Source organism: Rhincodon typus, chromosome 23, assembly GCF_021869965.1.
Source record: "Rhincodon typus isolate 14 chromosome 23, sRhiTyp1.1, whole genome shotgun sequence".
Taxonomy (NCBI): Eukaryota; Metazoa; Chordata; class Chondrichthyes; order Orectolobiformes; family Rhincodontidae; genus Rhincodon; species Rhincodon typus.
Genome location: NC_063354.1, coordinates 9,498,138 through 9,507,636, shown reverse-complemented (window position 1 = coordinate 9,507,636; position 9,499 = coordinate 9,498,138). Strand labels below are relative to the sequence as shown.

The 9,499-nt window shown below is 43.1% G+C and overlaps 1 non-coding gene across 1 annotated transcript; it reads left to right on the top strand.

The window, feature by feature from the left end:
* Window positions 1-5,925: 5,925 nt before the first annotated feature.
* trnai-aau lies at window positions 5,926-5,999 on the top strand. Its single transcript has one exon. It is a non-coding gene; the product is annotated as a tRNA-Ile (tRNA).
* The last annotated feature ends 3,500 nt before the right edge of the window (window positions 6,000-9,499 follow it).

Sequence of the window (9,499 nt, the reverse complement as noted above, 5' to 3'; positions counted from 1 at the left end):
ATCTATCTCCTCCCTAACTCCCCACCTACACTCACCTTTACTGGCTCCATCCCCGCCTCTTTGATTTGTCTGTCTCCTCTCCACCCATCTTCTCCTTTATCCATCTTCTATCCGCCTCCCCCTCTCTCCCTATTTATTTCAGAACCCCCTTCCCCTCCCCCATTTCTGAAGAAGGGTCTAGACCCGAAACGTCAGCTTTCCTGCTCCTCTGATGCTGCTTGTCCTGCTGTGTTCATCCAGCTCTACACCTTGTTATCTCATGAGAAAATGTTTCTCTCCCAGTGAATGGGTAAAGTTTGGAATGGCTGGATATGGTGCAGGCAGGTTCAACCAAAACAGCCAAATTTAAATTAGGCTTCCATCCAAAAGGAGTAATGTGCAGGACTTCAGGGACAAGGCAGGGGAATAGAACTGAATGAATTGCTTGTTCGGAGAGTTAGAGCAAACATGATGATCCAAATGGTCACTTTCAACACTGTAATAGTCAGCTCTGTGACTCCACTGCTGGAATTAACAGAAAGTATAGAGAAAATGGAATGTTAGGGATTGCACATTATAGCACGGTGTGGGTTCTCTTGTGATTTCATAGAATCCCTACAGTGTGGAAACAGGCCATTCAGTCCACACCAACCCTCTGAAGGGCATCCCACTCTACCCCAACCCTGTAATGCTGCATTTCCCAAGGGTAACACACCTAGCTTGCACATCCCTGGACACTATAGGCAATTTCCCATGGCCAATCCACCTAACCTGCACATCTTTAGACTTTGGGAGGAAACCAGAGCACCCGGAGGAAACCCACGCAGACACGGGGAAAATGTGCAAACTCCACACACACAGTAGCCCAAGGCTGGAATCGAACACAGGTCCCTGACGCTGTGAGGCAGCAGTGCTAACTACCATGCTACTTGTCCACACAGTCTTCTTTGTGGGCAGATGTTCAAGAGGAATTGCCTATTCTCTTAACCCCGAGAAATGCACCAGAAAAGATTTCCAGTTTCATTCATGAATTGGATCATAGCACAAGAGGACTTCAAAAGGGGAAAAAGCAGACATTGCAATCTACTAGCAACCTAGTCGGGTAGACTGACTGATATAATGTTCCATCATACTTGGATTGAATGCTGTGCTCAGAGAGTGGGCCCTGTTTATTCTGCCCACATTCACTGTAGGATTGAAGAAGGGGTTTGGTGACATACTACTCCCAATTCCCGAACATAAAACAATGTCTGCCTGCACTGAGCCTGCACAATGGGAATAATGTGAACTAGGCCTCACAAGAAACTCCCTATGTTCCAAAAAGAATTCACTCATAGAAAACAGACATTTCTCAGCTCCCAGACTACTCATTTCAGAACTTACATTCATTCATTTGGACCATTTTTGGCATTTAGGATTTTTGATGCTTGATGTTTTTGACAATTTTTACAGGTTTTTCATATGGTTTGTGACTAAATTTTGGCAGCCTAATCTACCCCTTTCCACAGAGCAGTAAATAAACTGAGCCAGTCAATGTAGTATATTTGGACTTTCAAAAATCATTTGACAAAGTCCCACATAAGTGTTTAATTTGCAAGATTAAAGTGCATGGGACTGGGGGAAGTGTATTGAGCTGGATAGGAAACTGTTGGTAGAGAGGAAACAAAGAGTAGGAATTAATGGAGAGAGGAGAGGTGGGGCTGAGAAAAGGGAGGTGGGATGGTGATAGATGATAGCAGGTAGGGAGTGGTGGGGATTGGTCAGTGAGGTGGGAGGAGCGGATAGGTGGGAGAGAAGATGGATAGGTTGTGTCAGGTGAAGGAGGTAGGGATGAAAGGGAGAGTTGGACATCAGATGAAGCCGGGGGTGGGGATATTTTAAAACTGGTGAATTCCATGTTCACCAGTTTTAAGTGTACCAGTTTTAAAATCTCCCCAACCCTGGCCTCATCCCATGTCTAACCCTTCCTCTCATCCCCACCTCCTTGACCTGACACAACCTGTCCATCTCCTCCAAATGGCCTCCTCCTGCTCCTCTCTTCTATGTTTCTATGTAAAGCATTATCCCAGCAGCCACCCAATGTAAACCTGAATACTAACCACACAGCTCAGGACAGGCAACTCTCTGGCCCTGCCAGAGGTTATCACTGATTTGGAAAAGAATTCCAGAGAAGATGAGGCAGTTGAACTGGTACTCAAGGCATCTGACACTCAGTCGGAGAAACATCTATTCCATTGTGAAAAGCAGCTATTTTAGACTTGAAACAGCAACTCTGTTTCTCTCTCCACAGATGCTACCTGGTCTGCTGAGCCTCTCTCACACTTTCTGTTTTTAATTCAGCATCTATTTGCACTCACATGGGCATGACTAATGAAATCGCCTGTCACCATCTTCACTCTGCTGTCTACTCATCTCACATTGAGACAATCCTGTTTGTTGCTCTGAACGTCACCACAGCATCAAAATTTTACTTAACTGGATCATTGCAATCTGCTGGTAACATTTGCAGCCTTAGTTAATGTTTTGTGCATCTTGTGCTTCAAGCAGCTTACACAGAATGTTGTTTCCCAGGAGAACCACCTTTGTCTATTACTCCATGGCAACAGTGTGAAAGGGGCCAGATGGTGTGTGCTTGCTTAAAAATCAAGTGACCCCTATGTAACAATCCAAGCCCCCATGAATTTTGCTGCAGTGTCAGTGTTAGGAAAGATTTCCAATCAGTTGAAGTTCAGGTACCTATCCACAGGAACACAACAATACAGGTGTATGCACAGTAGCCACAACACTTCAGTTTGAACACTGTTAACTTGTGTGGGCCTTACATTCAGAAGCAGCATCCCACAAAAGGGTAAAGACAATCTGGCCAGACAGTTGGTAGAGGATCATGACTATAGTTCTGGGAGTTCCAACTATGGTGAGAAATCTCTATGCAAAGACTGCAAGGAATACAGTGAGGCTCTTGCATCGACCTGAATTCTGATGAAACAACAGTGTGCCTGTTGAAAAAGCATTTTCTTTCTTGAACACTTTGGGTAGCAAGAACTCTACAGACTTATAGAATATTGCGTGCAGTTCTGGTCGCCACCCTATAGGAAGGATGCGATTGCAGAGAATATTGTCCAGGATGTTGCCTGGGTTGGAGCATTTAGCTATGAAGGGAGGCTGGATAGGCTTGGGATGTTTTCTTCAGAGCAGAAAAGGTTGAAGGGGAACCTAATTGAATTGTATGAGATCATAAGGCGCATGGACAGGGTGGATAGGAAGCACTTGTTTCTCTTAAATGAAGGCTTATTAATTATAAGGTGAAGGATAGGAGGTTTAGAGAGGGTTTGAGAAAAACTTATTTCACCCAGAGGGTGGTGGAAAACTGGAATGCTCTGACTGGGAGGCTAGGAGAGTTGGGAAACCTCTCAACATTTAAAAAGAGAGCACTTAAAATGTCATAACATTCAAGGCAATGGGCCAAGTGCTGAAAAATGGGATTAGTATAGATAGGTCAGTGCAGAGTCAATGGGCCAAAGGCTCTCTTCTGTGCTGTGTGACTCTACAACTATGACCTAAGATGTCTAATATACAATTAGGCAGTTCAAAAGATATTCACTCGGCTGAATCCTGGGATTCACTTGTTTTATGTTATTCATTCATTGGATGTGAACATCGCTGACTGGCCAGCATTTATTGCCCATCCCCAGTTGCTCTTGAGGAAGTAATGGTGAGTTGACTTCCTGAACTGTTGCAGTCCATATGCTGTAGGTTGTCCCACAATGCTGTTAGGGAGCAAATTCCAGGAGTTTGACCCAATAACATTAAAGGAACAATGATATATTTCCAAGTCAGATTGGTGAGTGGCTTGAAGTGGTAATGTTCCCAAGTATCTGCTGCCCTTGTCCTTCTAGATGCAAGTGGTTGTTTGTTTGGAAAGTACTGTCTAAGGACCTTTGGCAAATTTCTGCAGGGCATCTTGTGGATAGTGCAGACTGCTGCTACTGAGCATTGGTGGTGGATGGACTGAATGTTTGCGGAAACAAAGATAGGCTAAAACAGGTTAGGCCTTTATTCATTAGACTTTAGAACAATGAAGGGTAATCTTATTGAATGTACAGGATTTAAGGAAGCTTGACAGGGTAGAAGTTGAGACGATGTTTCCAATCATAGAACATAGAACATAGAAAACATTACGGCTCAGTACAGGCCCTTCGGCCCTCGATGTTGCGCCGACCTGTGAAACCAATCTGAAGCCCATCTAACCTAAACTATTCCATTATCATCCATATGTTTATCCAATGACCATCTAAATGCCCTTAAAGTTGGCGAGTCTACTATTTTTGCAGGCAGGGCATTCCACACCCTTACTACTCTCTGAGTAAAGAACCTACCTCTGACATCTGTCCTATATCTATCACCCCTCAACTTAAAGCTATGTCCCCTCGTGCTAGCCATCACCATCCGAGGAAAAAGGCTCCCACTGTCCACCCTATCTAATCCTCTAATCAATCATGGGAGAATCTTGAACTAGACGACACAGCTACAGAATAAGGGGGCACTCACTTAAAACTGAGATGCAAAGAAATTTATTCCCCCAGACGGTAGAGAATGTTGGAATTCTCTACCCCAGAGACTTGTGGAGGCTGAAAGTATTTAAAGAGGAGTAAGACAGATGTTTGAAACGTCCAGGAGATGAGGGTTGTGAGCAGCTGGTAGGAAGGAAAAGTTATAGAGCCATGGAGTCATACAGCATAGAAATGGGCCCTTCAGCCAACCTTGTCTATGCTGTCCAATACACACTAAAACACTTTAATCCCATTTACCTGCACTTGGTCCATAGCCTTGCCATTTCATGCGCTCGCCCAGCTGAAGCCTGGGACAGATCAGCCATGTTCTTCTAGATTGGTGGAGCAGGTTTGAAGGGCTGAATGGCCTACAAATGCTCCTAGTTCTTGTGTTTTTTTTATTGAAGTATCTGCTGAATCTTGTAAAGTGTTGTCATCCACAGAAGGAAACCGTTCAGCCAATGAGTGAAGAATAACGGGACTGGCTGACCACTGTGATAACAAGGTGTAGAGCTGGATGAACACAGCAGGCCAAGCAGTATCAGAGGAGCAGGACATTTTGGGCCTAGACCCTTCTTCAGAAAGGGCCCAAAACGTCCTGCTCCTCTGATGCTGAGATAGTAGGAACTGCAGATGCTGGAGAATCTGAGACAACAAGGTGTAGAGCTGGATAAACACAGCAGGCCAAGCAGCATCATAAGAGCAAAAAGGATGACGTTTCGGGCCCTTTCTACTATCCAGAAAGTAGTTTCTACTATCTCTGATTCAATTTTAACCCCACTGTGAAGCTTCTTCTAAGGATCCCTAGCCTGAAGAAGTTACCCTCCTTCCTCTGATGCTGTTTGGCCTGCTGTGTTCATCCAGCTCTACACCTTGTTATCTCAGATTCTCCATCATCTGCAGTTCCTACTATGGCTGACCACTGTTTAAGGTTTCAATTTCTCTAATTAATCCTCACTCCAACCCCCTCGTTATAATCGTTGAGCCTCCTGTTGCCCACATCCGGCTGTGTCGGGAAATATCCTTTGGGTTCACTCACTTCAAACCTCACCCTCTTCAGAGAGTGAGCGCCAGGTGAGCTGCTGGGTCGGAGCAGACACGATAGGCCGAATGGTCACCTTTCGCGCTGTACAACTGACATATGCTCTGCTGTCTGCTTTTCAATTCTGCTTCCCTCTCTTTCAATTCAGTCCCGTCAACAAATTACACAACGGCTGACAGCCACACGGGGTCCCTTTCTGATGGTGAGACTGAGACTTATTTTTGGGGTTCGGCCTTGTTAATTTTTCCCTTATATTTGGTGCAGTCAAATAGCAAGAAGTTATTGTGGTATAGGGAACTTTTTTTTGCACTAACAACTCTGGAGAGTTGTTACTGGGACTAGCTTTACAAGTGTGGCCGGTTAGCTCAGTTGGTTAGAGCGTGGTGCTAATAACGCCAAGGTCGCGGGTTCGATCCCCGTACGGGCCAACTGCAGTTATTTTCTTAAGCTTTCACGTAACCCGTTTTAAAATTTACATTTCAGACATTACAGCAGCGTCTACATTTGAAAAAGTGCTTCACAGTTTTAACACGCTTTGAGGCTTCCCGATCGTAAACGGCGCTGAATTAAAAGCAAGCCTTTGTTTACCCGTGACTAACATTGCAAATAATTGACAAAACAGATCAGAGAAGCTCATCAACAGTTTCATTGCAATCTCCCAAGGTTGTAAACAGAACACATACCGCGGCAAGATCTGAAACTGTAGATCGATTCATTATCGGGACTCACAGTCTAGCCCCACTGGAAACTGTATGTAGTGAAATTCAAAGTGCTTCATTCTCCAGGTTTCTGTTTAGCTATAGATTGACAGTGTGTCAAACTTGTCCATATGAGCCTGTTGCGTTTGATCTTCCAGAACAACGATAAGTTTTGCCTCAAATTTCGAAGTTTTGATCCCAGTGTCAGATAATTTCCTGATCGGTCTTGCAGTACTTAGAGAGTATTTGTTGGATATCTGTTAAAAGACTCCAGGACTCAACGTGTTTGAATAATATTGCTCTGAATGTGATTTCTCGGGCGATTTATAGTCTTTCATACCTGTATATTTTACACGGTTAATTAAGTCTCCCATTCTAAGGTTCCTTGTTTAAGATTCACCATTTGAAGTTCTGTTAGCGTCCCATTACCATCATCTTAATTTCCTGATTAGACGCAAGATTAGCACTTTTGTTAAGCAAAGGTATTAATAGATAGGGGCCAAAGGTGTTCAACCACAGATCAGCCATGATCCCCCTGAACGGCTGAACAGACTAGAGGGATTGAATGGGCGACTTCTGTTCCTATATTCTCAGCTGATTCCCAAGTCACACGATCTAAAGTTGAGGATTAGCATCAGGTCACGTTTGGTCTCGGCCCGAAATGTCAGCCTTCCTGCTCCTCTGATGCTGCTTGGCCTGCTGTGTTCATCCAGGTCTACACTTTGTTATCTCGGATTTTCCAGCATCTGCAGTTCCTACTATCTCTGATACATGTTTGTGACTACTGCATTGACAAGGAAAACCTAACTTGATGGACAAGTGAGGAAGGGTCACTGGACCGGAAATGTTACCTCTGATTTCTCTCCACAGATGCTGCCAGACCTGCTGAGCTTTTCCAGCAATTTCTGTTTTTGTTTCTGATTTCCAGCATCCGCAGTTCTTTTTGTTTTTGTTTGATGGATAGAAATTCTAGTATGTGCTTTGCGTGGATTATAAATTGCAGTGGATATTACTCAAACGCAGTTTGGCGGTACATAAACTGGAACATATTTCACAAATATTCCAGTACAGTAATGCTGGCTGCAACGCTACTTTCACTTGTTCCTAAAATATGAATGTTAGTTTAATTTGAGTGTCTGTCTCTGACATGAATGAAATAAGCTTCCAGATAGAATATTCACTTATCAGAAATTAATACAATATATGTGTAAAACAGAAAGAGGCAAGATTTTGACTGATGTCTGCAATATTCCTGCCAATGTAGGTTAGACCTTCAGTGATTATAACCCCTAGTTGCAGCACATTAGACACTAAACTGTAAACAAATCAATTTGATATAAGAATAATAAAATATTTTTTGTGTACCATAGGGAGCATCTGATTCCACTGCAATTCCTTCTGCAAATTGTACAGTCTTTTGTAGAATGTAGAGGAGGGCTCTCATAGAAACCTATAAAATTCTGACAGGATAAAAACTGAAAGAACTGCAGATGCTGTAAATCAGAAACAAAAACAAAGTTGCTGGAAAAGCTCAGCAGGTCTGGCAGCATGTATGAAGGAAAAAACGGAGTTAACATTTCGGGTCAGGTGAAGTTCTGAGGAAGGGTCAACAGACCCAAAACATTAACTCTGTTTTTTCCTTCACAGATGCTGCCAGACCTGCTGAGCTTTTCCAGCAACTTTGTTTTTGTTCCAAAATTCTGTCAGGATTATGCAGGATAACCACACGAAGGATGTTCCCAGTAATGGGGGAGTCCAGAACCAGTGGTCACAGTTTAAGGATACAAGGTAGACCATTTAGGATTGAGACGAAGAAAAATTTCTTCATCCACGGAGTGGTGAGCCTGTGGAATTCTCTGTCCCAAACAGCAGCTGAGGCTAAAACATTGAATGTTTTCGAAAAGGAGTTAGATATACTTCTTAAGTCAATCAAAGGGTATGGGGTGAAAGCAGGAACAGGGACTGAGTTGGATGATCAGCCATGATCATATTGAATGGCGGAGCAGGTTTGAGAGGCTGACTGGCTTACTCCTGCTTTTATTTTCTACGTTCTTCTGCTTCAATAAATTTAATTCCTTACTGATAAAATTTTTTTTTCAGGGGAAGTTTTCAGTGAATTTTGGAAATTATGAACTAAAATCATTGTCTTCTTTTGATGATCCTTCACAAATTCTGTAAAAACAATGAGCTAGATTTATCACAGTATGGAGCTGGAGGAACACAGCAGGGCAGGCAGAATCTGAGGAGCAGGAAAGTTGATGTTTCAGGTCGGGACCCTTCTTCAGAAATTTCCGAAACGTCAACTTTCCTGCTCCTCTGATGGTGCCTGGCCTGCTGTGTTCCTGCAGCTCCATACTGTGTTGTCTCTGACTCCAGCAGCTGCAGTACTTGCTATCTCTGAGCTAGGTTTATGATGGTTTTAACAACACAATGCAATGTAATGGATTCTGAAATCAGTTGCTAATGTTTCACTAATGTTGAATTTACAATTCCATTTTAACAAGAATGAGTCAAACATCTTTCTAATTCCTTGGACTAGTATGTATTGATCAAATGACCTGCTTCCACATTGTAGAGATTCTATAAAGAGATCATTTGTCCCATTGAGTCCGTACTGGCTCTTTCCAAGAGCATTCCAGTAAGTTGCTTCCTCGCTCATTCCCCCAAATGCCTTCAATCCAGTTTGTCTGTTCTATGCAAATAATTGCCATCCCTCATTGCTGGAACTATTCCAGGAAATTTCATCTGTATCCTTTTCAAAGCCTTCATATCCCTTCTCGAATTGGACTCAAATAGCGTAACTACACTATCGATAAAGCCTGTAGTCCCATTTATTTTATTAACTTGTATTAATCCATCCAACCAGTTCAGAGATGTTATGACATGTCTGTGGTCTTCTGGTTCAGAGATAGGAACCTACCACTGCACCATTAGAACCCCTATCTACCACATTCAAGTTTAATGCTTACTGATAATTAAGTACATACAACACAAGTCCTGTGACACAATTTGCCACATGGAATAGATAGATATTTTCTAATCAACCTGTTCAGAGATGTTATTGCTCACCTCTGGAGCAGCTGGGACTTGAATCTGGGCCTTCCAATCCAGGAGCAGGGACACTACCACTGCACCACAAGAGGGCCCCGCCTACCATATTCAAAGATTTGTACACAAACACCTTTCAGGTGCTTCCTGTTGAACAATTTTAAAGTTATGCCACTTTTTCA